Genomic DNA, 16,111 nt, shown 5'->3' with positions numbered 1-16,111 from the left:
GGCTACACTCTACACAAAAGGTGCATCTCACTGTGCGTTTCGATGTACGTGTGACTGATAAAGAAATCTTATCTTAAGCTGCTGCTTGATTTCCTCCATTTGCTGTCACATTCCTATAGGTGTTTCCTGCTTTTACAAGATTCACACTGCAACAATCTGCCGACAAAGACTTATTTTATTCATTTTACAAAACACACTCCCCACTTGCTAAGGAGTAATCCCATTGATGCACCTCCCATATCTCCCTCTGACCCTGCAGCTTATTCTCTCACACCTGCCCATAAACACACCTTCAATTCCTTTTGGCCATTAACTGACGCAAGGGGGCAACTTACTGCGGCCAATTATCTTCCCAGCACATCTTTAGGATGTGTTGGGGGGGGGGGGAAACGCCAGAGCACAAGGGGACCTGAGCTCGGTGTGGAATCTGGGCCTCTGGAGCTGAGAGGCATCAGCACCACCCGCTGCACCACCGCCTTCAACTGCTTGGCTGAACATTGAGGACTGACCGGGTTCGATTCCCGTCACTGTCCGTAAGGAGTTTGTACGTTCTCCCGTGTTGCGTGGGATTCCTCCGGGTGCTCCGGTTTCCTCCCACATTGCAAAGACGTACGGGTAGGTAAATTGGGTTTAAGATGGACGGTGCAGACTCGTTGGGCCGGAAGGGCCTGTTACCATGCTGTAAATAAAATTTTTTTAAGAAATTTTAATTTAATTAGGCTGTTTGGATTCAGCCACCAAAGTCCCAAGCATGCCACATTATTGGAATTTTCGGGATACTGTGTGAATGCCATTCTTATAATGGTTTGGCTTGCTCTGGAGTAAAACTTTCACTTGAGCCATCTACCCCAAGGTCCTTGCCCCCAACCTGGACCCAAGAGATGTATTCCAGACTTCAAGGCAGCGTTTGACCATCAGGGAGCCTCAGCTTTTTCGTTACATCACCTGGAATAAACTGAAATGGCCGAAAAGTGGTTTCCATGGTGATGGGAACATCAAGGAAGCCCAGATGGACCAGCCTGGCATCTCTGGCTGAGAACAGCCTCATTGGTACTCACCCACGTGGTGAGCTCTGTACCATTGAGGACGAAGATACCTCTGGAAGCTATTCCTTCTCCAGTTTAATTGCCACCATTTTCAGCTGGACAGCAATTTGACCTGGTGGCTGGCTGTGGCGTCACTTGGCTATGTCTAATGGAAGCTGCCTCTGCTGTTGATCAGAAGAGTGCTGCAGTACTGCCAGTCTGCACACACACCGGCTGTTGCTCCCGGCCTACCCTTCTACACCTGCTGAAACAGGCCTGCTTCCTGGCTTGACAGTCATGGTAATGAGGGGTATGCTGGGCCATGCGGGTACAGGTTGCCATGGTGAACATGGCAGCTGACGCTCTTTGGTCTGCCCGAAACTTGTTGGTCTTTTATTTAGAAACAGTACCAAAGCTAATTCCACTATTACAATAATCACTGCAAAAAAACTACAAATATTCATAACTACATCAACTATTGCAATAATCACTACAAAAAAACATAACTACATCAACTATTACAATGATCACTGCAAACGAAAACTATACATATTGGTAACTACATGAAAAACAATACAGATACAAAACTGCAGCTAAACACACTATGTACAATGTCCAGTTAAAATGCCGTTATCACTATCTACAACACAATCCCCCCAGGGGGGGGGGCCACCGATCCCAGAATATTCCCAGAGTGCCCGCAGATATCGCGTGTTCCCTCTCCAAGGACACGTGGGCATGGACAAAACTTGGACTTCCAGCACAGCGAGATGTCCATAAGGGAATGAACATAGAACACTACAGCACAGTACAGGCCCTTCAGCCCACAATATTGTGCCGACCTTTTATCCTGCTCTAATATCTATCTAACCCTTCCCTCCCAAATAGCCACCTATTTTTTTTTAACATTCATGTGTCTATCTAAGAGTCTCTTAAATGTCCCTAATGTATCTGCCCCCACAACCTCTGCCGGCAGTGCGTTCCATGCCCCCACCACACTGTGTAAAGTACTTTCTCCTGACATCCCCCTTGTATCTTCCTCTAATCACCTTAAAATTATGTCCCCTAGTGTTAGCCATTGTCGCCCTGGGAAAAAGTCTGACTGTCCACTCGATCTATGCCTCTTATCATCTTGTACACCTCTATCAAGTCACCTCTCATCCTCCTTCTCTCCAAAGAGAAAAGCCCTAGCTCACTCAACCTATCCTCATAAGACATGCTCTCCAATCCAGGCAGCATCCTGGTAAATCTCCTCTACACCCTCTAAAGCTTCCATATCCTTCCTATAGTGAGGTGACCAGAACTGAACACAATACTCCAAGTGTGGTCTAACCAGAGTTCTACAGAGCTGCAACATTACCTCACGGCTCTTGAACTCAATACCCCGACTAATGAAGGCCAACACACCATATGCCTTCATAACAACCCCATTGACCTGCACCGACTGGCACAATCCCAGGCTGCTGAGGGACGCACTGAAGCTCAGGGCCAGCCGATACTCAGGCTCGGTGGAGAAGGTCCACAGTCGATGCTCCTTCTGTTACCGTGCATGGAGGGACAGAGTCAGGTGGGGAAGCCCCTCGAACAATGAAAGGATGTGTCATCCCAGGGAGCCACAAAAGTAACAATGGTGCTACGGTTTCAAAAAGTTAACACTACTGAATGTATTGACCATAAACGTAAAACGTTTTGCACCGTTTCTTCTTTTATTATGAATAAATTTTATTTTTGGGGAAAAAAAATTCTGTTGCAGCTGAAAGACTGCACCACCTTAGTCCTGTTCTGAGTCTGTCCTACTTAGGGTAATGGTAACTCACACAGTATAATGGCAAATACTGAAGGACATCTTGCTGACAACACAAGCCAGTTACAGTTAAACTCTGATGACCTGTTCGCCGATCATTCCTAAGTCCTGCTGGTTTGGCATCCGGTTGATCAGGTAACGTTTGCTACCTTCCCTTCGGGTCGCCAGGGCCCTGATCCCTATACTCAACCCCAGTTCCTGCGTTTCCCCTCTGACATTCCTGGGCCTAAGTTCCCGCATTCCCTTTACTCACCCAGGGCTCTGGCTGCTGTGTCCCATTCCGATTCACTGGGGACCCATTGCCAATGCTCTCCTTAAACTAGCCAGGGTCCCATTTCCTGCACTCCCATTAAACATAACACATTAATCGGAGATTTATTGCAATACCAGGTAAATCTAAATAAAAAAAATAAACATGCAATGGTGTAGAAAGTCTGCTGGTCCGGCACCACCAAAATCCCGAGCGTGCCGGATTATCGGAGTTTTGCCGTGCTCCCCAGACACCAGTGGACATTCACCTTGGAAGGCGGCGTGACTGAGTGAGCAGAGGACGCAATGGAAGGTGGTGGAGGAGAGACAGCGGCCCAGATCCAGTCCGAGCGCTTTCTTCAGGGTGAACCTCAGCGACCAACAATGCACTGGATGTCCGCGACTGAGGGCACGCATTTACTGTGGGGGGTAGGGGGTAGGTAGGATCAGAACAGACGTCGGGGCAGGTTTTTTCCTCAGAGTGGTGGATACCTGGAATACATTGCCTGATAGGGTGGTGGAGGCAAATTCACTGGGGGTTTTTAAGAGGGGCTTGGATGGGCGCATGAATGAGAGGAAAATGGAGGGATATGGGCATTCTGTAGGTAGGAGGGATTAGCTATGTCAGTACAACGTCGTGGGCCGAAGGGCCTGTTCTGTGTTGTAGTGCTCTGAGTCAGAAAGTCTTCACTGAGTTCTACCATCCGCTTTAGCCGCAAACACAGCTCAGAGGGGGATAAGGAGTCCATTGCCAATGACTGTCCAAGCACCTTCGTTCTCTGTTGTGTTCCATCCCTCTCCCTTGGGTAGCAAAGGCCACCCGCTGGCTGCATATCCACAAATGCAGGCACAGCTCAGCATCTGACGGAGGAGACCACCTGATGCCTGAAGCACTCAGAGTTCTCCTGGAGCATTCAGCAGTGGGAGGTTTCACTTGGCCCACTGCATCCTGCACAGCCTCACCACCAGCCACAGGACACAAGGCTTGAAGAGCAAGAGACAACACGTCTAACATCAGTACGCCAGTTCCCCACTCATCACCACTCCCAGGTCATGGTATTGGTATATTATTGTCACTTGTACCAAGGTACAGCAAAAAACTTGTCTTGCATACAGGTCAATTCATTACAGTGCATCGGTAGTACAGGGTGCACTGAGGTAGTAGTGTGTGTTGACATAGTACAGAGTGCATCAAGGTAGTCCAGGGTAAAAACAATAACAGAATACAGAGTAAAGTATCACAGTTACAGGGAAGTGCAGTGCAGGTAGACAATAAGGTGCAAGGTCAAATAAGGTAGGTTGTGAGGTCAAGAGTCCATCTCATCGTATTAGGGAAATGTTCAATATTTTAATCTGTGGGTTATGGCTATGCTATAAAATATTTAGAAAGCATCTAATGCTTGTTGAAATCAATTAGTAACCTGAAAATGGACCATCCTCCTTTATATCAGTGATCTTCACAAGTCTTCAAGCAGCAGCTATTTGGGCAAATAATCTGCAAGGTACACATTAACTTTCAAATATCTGGACAAGCACTGGAATCACCAAGGTGTGGAAGGATATGGAACGAGTGCTGGTAAATGGGATTTGTCTTCTGGGTGCCTGATGGTCACCAAGGGGTGAGGTGAGCTGAAGTCTCAAGGTAGATCGTGAGGTCAAGAGTCCATCTCATTGTATAAGGGAACCGTTCAATCGTCTTATCACCGTGGGATAGAAGCTGTCACTGAGCCTGGTGGTATGTGGTGTACTGTGTGTGTTCCTGGCCAACCTGACACCTCCCACAGTGAGAACTCATGGCTGCCACATTGATGGTGGAAGGTGCAGATCTACGTTGCTACGTTGAAGTTTGGGGGATGATCCACTGTGACTTTGGTCTTGAGACTGGATCCCAGTGCTTACAGCGGCCATCCACTTTGGTTCTCTGACAGGAATGGGAGCTTCAGTACTGCCCAGAGCTGTCTCAGAACATTGAACAGCACAGCACTGAACAAGCCCTTAGGCCCACAGCGTTGTGCTGACATAGCTAATCCCTCCTACTTACAGAATGCCCATATCCCTCTCATCATTTTCCTCTCATCCAATGGCTCATCCAAGCCCCTCTTAAAAGCCCGCAATGAATTTGCCTCCAGCACCCTATCAGGCCATACATTCCAGGCATCCAGCACTCTCTCAATAAAAATCGTACCCCTGATGTCTGTTCTGATCCTACCCCCTCTCATCTTAAATGCATGCCATCTATGGGAGGTGGAAAATGCAGCCATTGCTGTCTCCTCCAGCGAGCTCCCACCGCCTCAGTGCTCTTCCAGAGAGGGGCAAGTTATCAGCTCGAGTCGTGAAATCCATTTGGAGTCATACAGTCATAGAGCCTGACAGCACAGAAACAGGCCCTTTGGCCCATGTAGTCCATGCCAACCTGATCTTCAGCATAGTCCCATCTACCTGCACCCAGACCATATCCCTCCAAAGCCCTCCCATCCATGTACCTATCCAAACCTCTTAAATGTTACAACTGATCCACATCCACCACTTCCGCTGGCAGCTTGTTCCACACTCGCACCACCCTCTGAATTAGTTTCTCCCTCAGATTCCCCTTAAATAGTTCACCGTTGACCCCAAGCCTGTGTCCTCTAGTTCTGGTATCGCCCAACCTTAGGGGAAAAAATAGAAACAAAGGACTGCAGATGCTGGAATCTGGACGAAAAACACGATGATGCTGGAGGAACTCAGCAGGCCAAGCAGCATTCGTGGAGAAAAGCAAGCAGTCAACGTTTTGGGTCAGGACCCTTCTTCAGGGGAAAAGTGCATGCATTCACCCTATCTATACCCCTCATACCTTCATATACCTCTATAAGATTTCTCCTCATTCTCCTGTGTTCCAGAGAATAAAGTCCTAACCTATCAATCTTTCCCTATAACTCAGGTCCTCAAGTCCTGGCAACATCCTTGTAACATCATTTGGGTGACATGGATGTCACGTCTCAGGGTAATGGCTGCTGGACTTGAAGCAGCACTGTGGCCATGATTACAAGCATAACAATGTCTGTACGAGCTGTGCCTGACAGAGGCTGTTAGTGACAGGTGATGGGGATGTCTTGTCTTATCATAATTGTTTGGATATTGTACTTGAAGAGATCTTCACAGACTGACCATTCTTTGAGGTCATTGAGTTTTGACCCTGGCAGTCACTTCCGTGATGCTCTGCTCCAATCATATCTGGAATGCATCCTGGATCCCCACCAGATGGGACATCGCAGCTGCTTTACAGTTCCTCTGTAAAGGTCTCCAGTACAGCATCCTGAGCTTGGACACCATTCCCGGCTAATCCCCAGTATTTTCCAGGTCAGATTCACATCGCAACAACCAGAACATTCCCAGCCACAATAACAGAGGCTCAGGCCAGCCTTTGAGCAATTGTAGACCAGCTTTAATCGGAGCTGGCCAACGGTGTTGGCCAGCTGCTGACACTCCTCTCCAGGTGGCACAGTTCAGTACTATCTGGACACCAAAGTCATGGAAGCTGGTGGGTAGGCATACTGTTTCATTTCAGTCAGTTAGTGTGGATTAATAACTCATTGCAATCTGCACATGTTCAAAGGCTATTGAATTTAGACCCAATGAAACAAAATGCATGTTGCAGCCTCCATGTTCAGTACATGTACCTGTGTGCATATACAATGTGTATACAATATGTACTTGTGTATTTATAGTGTGTGCATACAATATGTACCCATGTATAAAAATGTGTACATTTGTATGCAATGTAACTGTATACAATGTTTACTTGTATGAATACAATATGTACATGCATACATGTGTATACAATTACCAGTGTGTATACAATGTATACATGTATATAATATGTACATGTATGCATATACTGTAGAGATACATCTTGTAAATATACATGCAGATATTATACATTCCTTACATCTATTCATTATTTAGATATTTGTCTTTAATGAAGAAAAATGACCCAAAGTATTTAATGGGCAACAGAAAATAATGAAATGAACAGATGGTAGGAGGATAAAATGAGAGTGGGTGTGGTTGAGGAAGCGGTTTTGAAAGTCAATCCCCACAAGCAACTGCCAACCCTGGTTGGCAATCACTAGTTAAAACAGTGCCACCATCTCAATGGCTCAGAGGAGCGCCAAATTCTCCCATTGATGTGGAATCGGGCTGACCCAAGCTTGGGTGGAGGGAGTTGCCACTCCGGGCCTCAGGACCACTTTGAAATGAGCAGTTATTGCTGCTCATTAGACACCTGTGTTAGGGATGGACAGGGTTATTCAAGTCTCCAATTCCTCCCCACCCACCCCCCCCCCCCCCAAGTGGAAGACACCTCTCAATACTCACTTCCAATACTGACATGAAAACAATGACCTTCTCTGGCAGTCCCTCAGGATTGAGGGTGACTGAGGAACCCACTTCATTTCTATGGATTCTAAGGTGGCTGATGAAGCCAATGTGGGAACCATGGACTTTTCCCACAGATGGGGCAGGAGGTGCCTTGCAGGGGCAAGTGTTGGGGATGTGCTCCTTCCATTGCTGACACAAGGCTCTGATATGCTCCCAATGCCTGGCCTTGGTTCTCCATACCATTCCAAATGGTTCTCTGCCACTTTGAGCTGTACCAGGCAAAGCATCCCAGGAATCAGAGGGAATCTCAGAGCAAATCCTTGAATGTTTTCCCCTGTCCACTTGGTAATCCTGTAACAGAGCTCAGAATGGGGTGCCTGCTTCCAGAGTGAGGTGGTGGTATGCAATGGACATAGCCTGTCCAAAGTAGCAGACCAGGAGTAGTTAGTGCTTCAGTGGTGGGGACCTTGGCCTGGGAGAGGAGGCCGATGTTGGCTCACTTACTCCTCCAGTGAATTTGGAGGATTTTGCAGAGACACTTCATGGTGTCTTTCCAATACCCCAAAGTGCCTGCAGTAGATACTCCAGGTCTCAGAAGCATGAAAGAGGGCAGGAATCATGATTGCCCAGAGGTCCTGATTGTCAAATACCCCTTTCCCTGATCAACTAGAGGTTGTGCTAGTGCATTGAATTCGGTGAGGAGCTCAGTCATCAAGGTGGGCTTTTAAGAAGTGCCTCAATGGTCTTGTCGTGTTGGAGGGCAGTGCTGAGAGGTGGGAGGTTAGTAGAAAAAGGTCCTTGCAGACATGAGCATTAGGCTCTCGTGCACTTCAGTGGGCAAGTAAGCCATGGCTTCAAGCTTGGCCACCAAGCACACACCAACATGAGCATGGTCTGCAGACAGAGGTTGGGGTGAACTTTGTTCTGGAGTGCACAAACAGTTGCCTGTGAGCTCTAAGATTAACTCTACTCCCATGAGGGGTTTGATGGAGGTGAGCTGCAACATTGCAGTGAGAAAGACTGAGGATATTGTTGGGACAATGACACAGCCTTGCTCTCCACTGAGGTTGCCTCTGTTGTAGACCCATTGGTTGCTATCATGCCTTCAGGAAAGATGGAGGTGAATTTCTACAGCCAGCCAAAATTGGTATGGAGGCTGCAATGCACCAGATCAAAAGAGGTTGAAGACTCAGGCAGCTCCATCACAGGCACAGCCCTCCCTGCCATCAAGAAGGCAGCATCCATCACCAAGGACCCTCACCACCTGGGACATGCCCTCTTCACATTACTACCATCTGGGAGGGGGTACAGGAGCCTGAAGACCCACACAATGATTCAGGAACAGCTTCTTCCCCTCCACCATCAGGTACCTGAACAGTCCACAAACACTACCTCATTATTCCTCTTAGAGGGGCAAGAAATTCTGCAGATGCTGGAATCTGGAGCAACACACACAAAATGCTGGCAGAACTCAGCAAGTCAGGCAGCATCCATTGAGGGAAATAAACAGTTGATATTTCAGGCTGAGATCCCTCACCAGGACCCCCTTTTGCACTATTTATCTATTCTTGTAACTTAAAGTAATTTTTACTTCTTGCACTGTACTGCTGCCACAAAACAACACATTTCACAACATACATCAGTGATAACAAACCTATTCTGATTCTGGGGAGGGTGTTCCACAGGAGTCAAAGGTTCCAGTGGGGTTGAGAAGGGCCATGTACGCAGTCTGGTGAGGCTCACTGCATTTTTCTTGGCAATGTCACTTGAAGACTGTGTCCACTGTGCCTACATTAGAGCCAAGTGAAAGGAGGGAGATGGTGAGTTGGACCAAATTCTCCCAGTTAAACTAGAAGCCATTTGATCACAGACTTGTTACTTCCTTTAAATCAAGTCTCTATTTCAGTATAAACAAGTGAACTTAATCAAGTAACACTCAGCTCAATTCAGAACCCCACCAGTTCAAATAAACCTTGGTTCCAAAGCTTTTCATTAGTATGAGAAAATAATTAGAAACAAACTTCTCTATCAATCTGCATTTGATCACTTACTACTCAGGAACATTAGAGAATAGATTGGTGTGGCATCCATGAGAACCTTGCATGAACATTGAATTCTCCCATTCCAGGTAATCCCCCACCATGCTTCTTTTCTGCCTTTTCCTAGCCTTTTCCCCCCTCATCTTTGACCCATCCCCCAGTGGATCTGCTCTCCCCTCCCCCACCTATCACTATCTCTTACCTGCATCTGTCAGGATGTCAAGCAGAGAGCAAGCTCACAGAGAACCTAAATGCAGCACACTGGTACAAGACTGGAGTCATGATGCTTCCTCAGAACCAAACACAGGCAATGACCAGAAGGAATCTTGCCTCAGGGCTCTGAGGCAGAGTCCCAACATGGAAACTGGATATCTTAATAGGAACAGCAAAACCCCAGGAATGCTCTAGAGTTGCCAGCTCTAAGCAGCTGGGAGCCAAAGATTGACCAACACACTAGCAACTAGTGTTAGTGAAACCAGGGTTCTTATGCTAGTCTCCTGATGGGGCTCAGGTGTGTGTCATTATGCAATTAGTAGTGCATGGTATCCATGTGCTGCACAACAAGGCCCCATCAATGGAGCCGAATCAAGGGCCAGCACTTGGAACCATGATAGCATCTATCTATCTATCATCTCCCTGTGCCCACCTATCACTGCACTGCTTTTCCCTCCTATATATTGGGCTTCCCCTTTTCCTACTTTTCAGTCCTAAAGAAGGATCCTGACTGAAATGTTGACCACCTGCTTTTCTTCACAGATGCTGCCTGGCCTGCTGAGTTCCTCCAGCATCATCGTGTTTTTCATCTGAGTAGAATAATCTGGTCAGAAGTGAATGGATGAGATGGTAGGGTTCACCTGATGTCAGGAAGACATTATAACCCACAAAAGGAGCAGTACTGTAGCATATACATTTCTCATGAGTAGGGTTAGGGGCTATGCCATTTTATTCCAGCAACAACCAGAGCCTTTTCCCAGGGCGACAATGGCTAATACGAGGGGGCATAATTTTAAGGCCATTGGAGGAAGATATAAGGGGGATGTTAGGGGTAAGTTTTTTGCACAGAAAGTGGTGGGTGCGTGGAACGCACTGCTGGCAGGGGTTGTGGGGGCAGATGCATTAGGGACATTTAAAAGACTTAGATAAGCACATGTATGATAGAGAAATGGGGAGCTAATTGGGAAGGAAGGGTTAGATAGATCTCAGGGCAGGGTAAAATGGCGGCACAACTTTGTTCTATGTTTTATGTTCTGGCACGGTAGAGTAGCGGTTAGCCTAACGCTATTACAGTGCCAGTGACCGGGGTTCAATTCTGGCAGCTGCCTGTAAGGAGTTCATACATTCTCCCCCATGTATCTGCATGTGTTTCCTCTGGGTGCTCCGGTTTCCTCCCACATTCCAAAGTCGTACGGGTTAGGAAATTGTGGGCATGCTACATTGGCGCCAGAAGCGTGGCGACACTTGCGGGCTGCCCCCAGAACACTCTACACAAAAAGATGCTTCTCACCATGTGTTTCGATGTACGTGTGACTAATAAAGATATCTTATCTTCTCTTATCTATCTTGATTAAAATCTTTAGCTCAAACTGATTTCATAGTTGATTGAGATCTATTGTTTTGCAACGGTATATCCAGCTGGAGTTCCAAACTTGGCCTCTGTCAGTGGGGAAGATAAATTCTGATCATCCTCGGGTAACTTGGGAAGGTAAATGAGTGAGGATATTGGCCTGAGCTTTATCTCCGATGTTTGCGAAGCTTTTTTCCCAGCACCCATTGCTGGGGGATGTGGACGTTGCCTGTCGCCACTGCTCCCTGCAATGGATCCTCCTGAATGACCACTTGGCTGAGATGTTGCTGTGGGTGGTGTGCCAGATGCCAGGCGGGGCTCCCTCAGAGGAGGAGGGGTGACGTGAGAGAGAGAGACATGGGTGCTCCTGGGAGGCATCGTGCCACTGGTGAAGTTATCGTGGCTCCTGGAAGAATAACCGTTACCGTAGCTTCACGAGATGTCAGTATGGACGACGGCAACAACCTCCGAAGCTCCAAGAGCATATTGAGTCAAAACTAACACAGGCAGGACAGGGCACATCACATCAGATAACCAAAAGCCTCATGAAACATGGTAATCAGGGGTCACCTTAAAGGATGTGGAAGGAATTTCGGGATGTGTCTGTTCAGCTGAAGTCAAGGCAACCAGTGGTGGGTTGTGGTAGTGGGGATGGTACAAGAGATCAGTGTCTTGGCAAAGGCACAGGATGTGTGGAGGGAGGTAAGGTCAAAGGTGAGAGTTCTGGCACTGGGGACGGGCGGATTGTTGGTTTACTGCAGGTCAGTGGCACAGGGCTTGGTGAACTAGGAAAGTGGTGGCAGAGATTGAGGTGAACTCCAGCTTGTGGGGGAAGGTAGGCCAGTAACAGAGGACTGGAGAAGTCAGATCCAGTGGGAAAGAGAGCACAGAGAAAGGGTTTCTGTTGGAAAGCAGCTGAGCAGGAATGGAGTCCGGCTGTCCTGGATAGAGAGGGAATGAGTTCAGAAGCCCAGCTCCAGGTCAGGTGGGATGCCCAGTCTGTGTCAGCCCAAGACAGGGGTGGGGGGGTGGGGGGGGGACCAGATGGAGGCCTCATACATCAGAACAGTGTTGTACTGGAATCAAATCTACCTGGAAAAACTGATTTCATCTTACACCAAGGTTGTTGCTAACTGTGTGATGTGTGTGAAAGCGTGTGAGAGTTTGGGTGTACGCCGATGTCTGTGAGTGTGTGAGAGAGAGTGTGTGTGAGTCTGTATGTGTGAGTGTGTGTGTGAATGCTTCTGTGTGTGTCTGTGTGTCTATGTGTGAGTGTATGTGTATGTGTGTCTGTGTGTGCGTGTGTGTGTGCATCTGTGTATTTCCCCCAACTCCTGCCTTCGGTTCACCTTCGAGTCTGGGGGTCAGGGTCAGGGATGGAGAGGAGGATCTGGGCTGTGCCGTAAGCGGTGCCCATCAGTGGTTCCAGCTGAACTGCCCAGACCCCATACTCACTGCATATACAGGGTGGGGGGGGAGTGACCGGTGTGTGTGGGACTGCACACAAGGAAGACCACACATTCAGGATGCACGGCAGCAATTCACCAAGACTCTTCCAAACCCACCACCTCTACCAGCTGGAAGGACAAGGTCAGTAAAAGCATGGGGGACACCACCTCCTGGATAATCCCAAATCCTGTCAAAATCCTGGAACTCCCTCCCTAGCAGCATTACAGGTAGATCCACACCTCAAGGACTGCAGCGGTTCAAGAAGGTCTGAGAAGATTCAGCACATCCATGAAGATTCTCTTGAGCTTCTACAGACGTGCTATAGGAAGTAGCCAGAGGGGGTTACACCTCAGCCTGGTACGGCAACTGCTCTACTCTGGACCGGCAGAACCTGCAGAGATGGGTAAACACTGCTCGGCACCTCCTTCCACCCAGTCCACCATCACGGTGCGTTGCTTCAGGAAGGCTCACGGTATCGTCAGTGACGCCTGCCACCCTGGCCATTCCCCCTTCTCTCTTCTACCTTCTGGGAGGAGATACAGGAGCTTGAAAGCCCCAACGTCCAGACTCAGGGACAATTTCTTCCCCGCTGCTCTCAGACTTCTGAACCAATCACCTCTTTCACATCCCTTTCCCAGTGGTGCTGCCAAGTTCTTGGACTCTTAGCTCTTCCATTACTTGTCACTTTATCATTTCTACTTGTTCTACTTCAGACTGCACTGCAGTCTGCACCACTCTGCTGTTTTGCGGTCATCGCTGCATTTATAGCTGCCTTTATTATTACCATGCACACTGTCCACTCCGTGAGCTTCCCTTGAACAAAGAATTTCATTGCGTCCTGGTGCATATGACAATAAACTAATCTGAATCTGAATCTCACCACCACCTTCTCAAGGGCAATTGGGGATGGGCAATTAAGCGCTGGCTCAGCCTGGGGAAGCCCACATCTTTTGAATGAAGGAAAACAAGTCAAAGAGCTGGAACTAAGTAAAGATGGTTAGGAAAACATTTATCCAACAGTTGTTGACAGATGCCTGTCACCGATGGATGAGATCAGCATCGCTGACTGGAGGACGTGACAGCAGAGGTGGTTCCTGCATCGCCCAGGAGGGTGAAGGATCTCTGTTAGACATGAACGTGCTCTGGTGACATTGCAACAGGTTCTTCCCGCGGGGGAGCGCAGCCACAACCCAGACGGAGGCAGATGTGGCCCATTCCCGCCGCTCGTCTCCGCTCCGGGTTTTCCGTCTCGCTGGGCACCGCGGCCCCGCCCCCGGATTGGACGGTGCCTGGTGTTTCAGCCAATGGGCTGCGGCTGAAGTGGATGTAATTTCAGTCTTTGGACAAGCTCCGGAGCATTAGGGAGGGAGTCGGGACGTCAGCCTGAACTCCGGGACCTGAGCAAAAACTCCGCGCAGTCAAAGCCTCCCCAGCACCCCGGGACATGTCCCCAGGCACCCCCCGCTGAAGCGTCTGCCTCCTCCGAGGGGGGATCTCACTGCTGCCGAGCAGCAACTCCTCGATCCCAGTGCGACCGTGTCTGATCTGAAGGGATATTCTCTTTCCCCACTCCTCCTCACCCGCTTATGCCAACTTCACTGGGGTAAGACTGGGTTTTCTCCGCCTGTTTCGTTTACTCGTAATCTGATTGATAATCTGAAAGTTTGTTTTTAAAAAAAAATTGGTGCTTGCATGAAGTTATGTCAGTTGTCCTGGTCCTTGGGAGGAGAGTGGTGGAGCGGTGGAATGTCAGTCTCTTGTGGGTTCTGTGTCACCCATTCTTTCACAGGTATAATGGGCACTAACTGTGTCAGAGGGGCAAGTGTAAAAGGGAAGTGCCTTTTGGTTACTTGTTGCTGCCACGGGCATGGGCTTAATGCTAAAAGTTTGAAAGGGGCTTTTGTTGCCTGTCTGTGCCGAAATATCCAATTATCCCTGCATTATTAAACTTCCTTCAGCAGTGTCTCTTTAAGAAAGCATCAATCTGTTCTTGCTGGGACCGAGGAATTGAATAGCAGAGCAATGTATCAATGTTGATTTAAAGTTGAGCTCAGCGCCACTGTGATTTTTCAGGGTATTTTTCTGCTGCCCGTTCTGTACTCGACCTACTCTGCATTCGGATATGTTAGGGTCTACAAGAAAAGGTGCTGCTGGAGATTTTTTTTCTCTCTCTCGAAAGTGCGCATAGAGTTGTACTGTTAGCCTGAACGGGACTCCAGATGTGCAAGCAGCTGTTGTCCGTCACTTGGGTGACAACTGGTCATTTTCCATTGAGCGCTGGTTGTTTCTATTCTCCTCAGCTGCAAGTGCCAAGGCTTCGAGCTCCATGCCGTTATCACCAGTACAATCGTGCTTCCACTCCCATGTATGGAGGGGGATGAAATTCTCTCTCGCCTTCCTACATTGGCTCATTTTTCAATTCTCTTTTACTGTTTCTCTCTGACAGCCACGGGGATATATTTGGAATTAAGCAGTCCGCCTCGGCTAAAAGGACATGCTGATGATCCTTGAAGTGATACAATATTTATCGAGCCCTTTTTCCTTCACAGTATTTACTCCCACCAGGAGAGTGTAAACTCAAACACTGACCGTTTATCAAGCTGTCTATCCAGGGCTTTCAAACATAAAGCAGGTTTAACTTGGCAAAGTCTGGAGATTAAAGATAGAAATCTCTTGTTGTCCCAGTAGAATAGGCCAGAGCGATTTAAAAAAATACAAACCTCACTGGTACAGATGGGTATTTCTAAGCACCACTGATCTGGGAGAATCCCTCTAAGAAAAGCAAAGGGTGTGTTTGTGCAGAAGATTTTAAGGTCGGTGTCAAATCCTGTTTGCTTTTGAAGAATGTGTATATTTCTTTAAAGGACGTAGCTTTCTCCAGCTGTGATGCTCTGTGTCTGAAGTAACACAACAATTAGTTTCTTCCATGCAAAGATTAATCCAATTTTTCTTCCGCAGTGTTTAATTGACTGGGAGGAACTATTGTGACTTCCATTGGAGCTGTCTTGTCAGAAAAGCCTAAAAGGATTACTAATCTAATTAATTTCATACTTTGACATCATGTTAATCCTTGTAACAAGGGTACTTCATGTTTATGGCCTGTGACTTATAGTGATCACAAAAGGAGGGGTGTGAGGGGGAGCAAAGGATTGAGATTCATGAAACAATGCCAATGAAACAAGCAAGCACATAGGTCCTCTACTGGAAAACCAATGTATTAAAGCGTTCTTCCAAATAAGCACAACAGTCTGTAGGATCCTACAGCTTCAATTATGAAGCCGCTTTATATTCCCAAACCAAGCTATTTGCTTCAAGATTTCAGAGGAGAATTTTGTTTTTTCTAACGGACTGTTATATCTGTTTAAAAGGAGAAGCCTTAATAAGCGACCTAAACATCTTGAATCATTTTCTTCATGCAATGAAAGATCTTTCTCAATGATAATATTTTGCTGACCGTAGCAACTGGATATTAATTATAACTTGTAGCTCCACATCCTTCAATATGAGAATGTTAGTTATGTCTTATTTTACAGGTTTAAACTTGGAACTGCAATGAGAGGCAAAGATTTACCAGAACCCTTAACTGGAAATTCTCTCAGCTCAAGTTAAATATTTTTCATTG

General features: G+C 47.5%; 1 protein-coding gene across 1 annotated transcript in view; it reads left to right on the top strand.

The window, feature by feature from the left end:
• The first annotated feature begins 13,872 nt into the window (after positions 1-13,872).
• Positions 13,873-16,111, top strand: part of prickle1b (prickle homolog 1b) — a 161,768-nt gene continuing 159,529 nt past the window's right edge. Inside the window, 1 exon segment of the mRNA XM_052030760.1 lies at positions 13,873-14,092. The gene's annotated coding sequence lies outside the window, so the exon portion shown is untranslated.

The sequence above is a fragment of the Pristis pectinata genome, chromosome 15, assembly GCF_009764475.1.
Source record: "Pristis pectinata isolate sPriPec2 chromosome 15, sPriPec2.1.pri, whole genome shotgun sequence".
Lineage (NCBI taxonomy): Eukaryota > Metazoa > Chordata > Chondrichthyes > Rhinopristiformes > Pristidae > Pristis > Pristis pectinata.
This window is presented reverse-complemented; position numbering and strand designations above follow the sequence as displayed.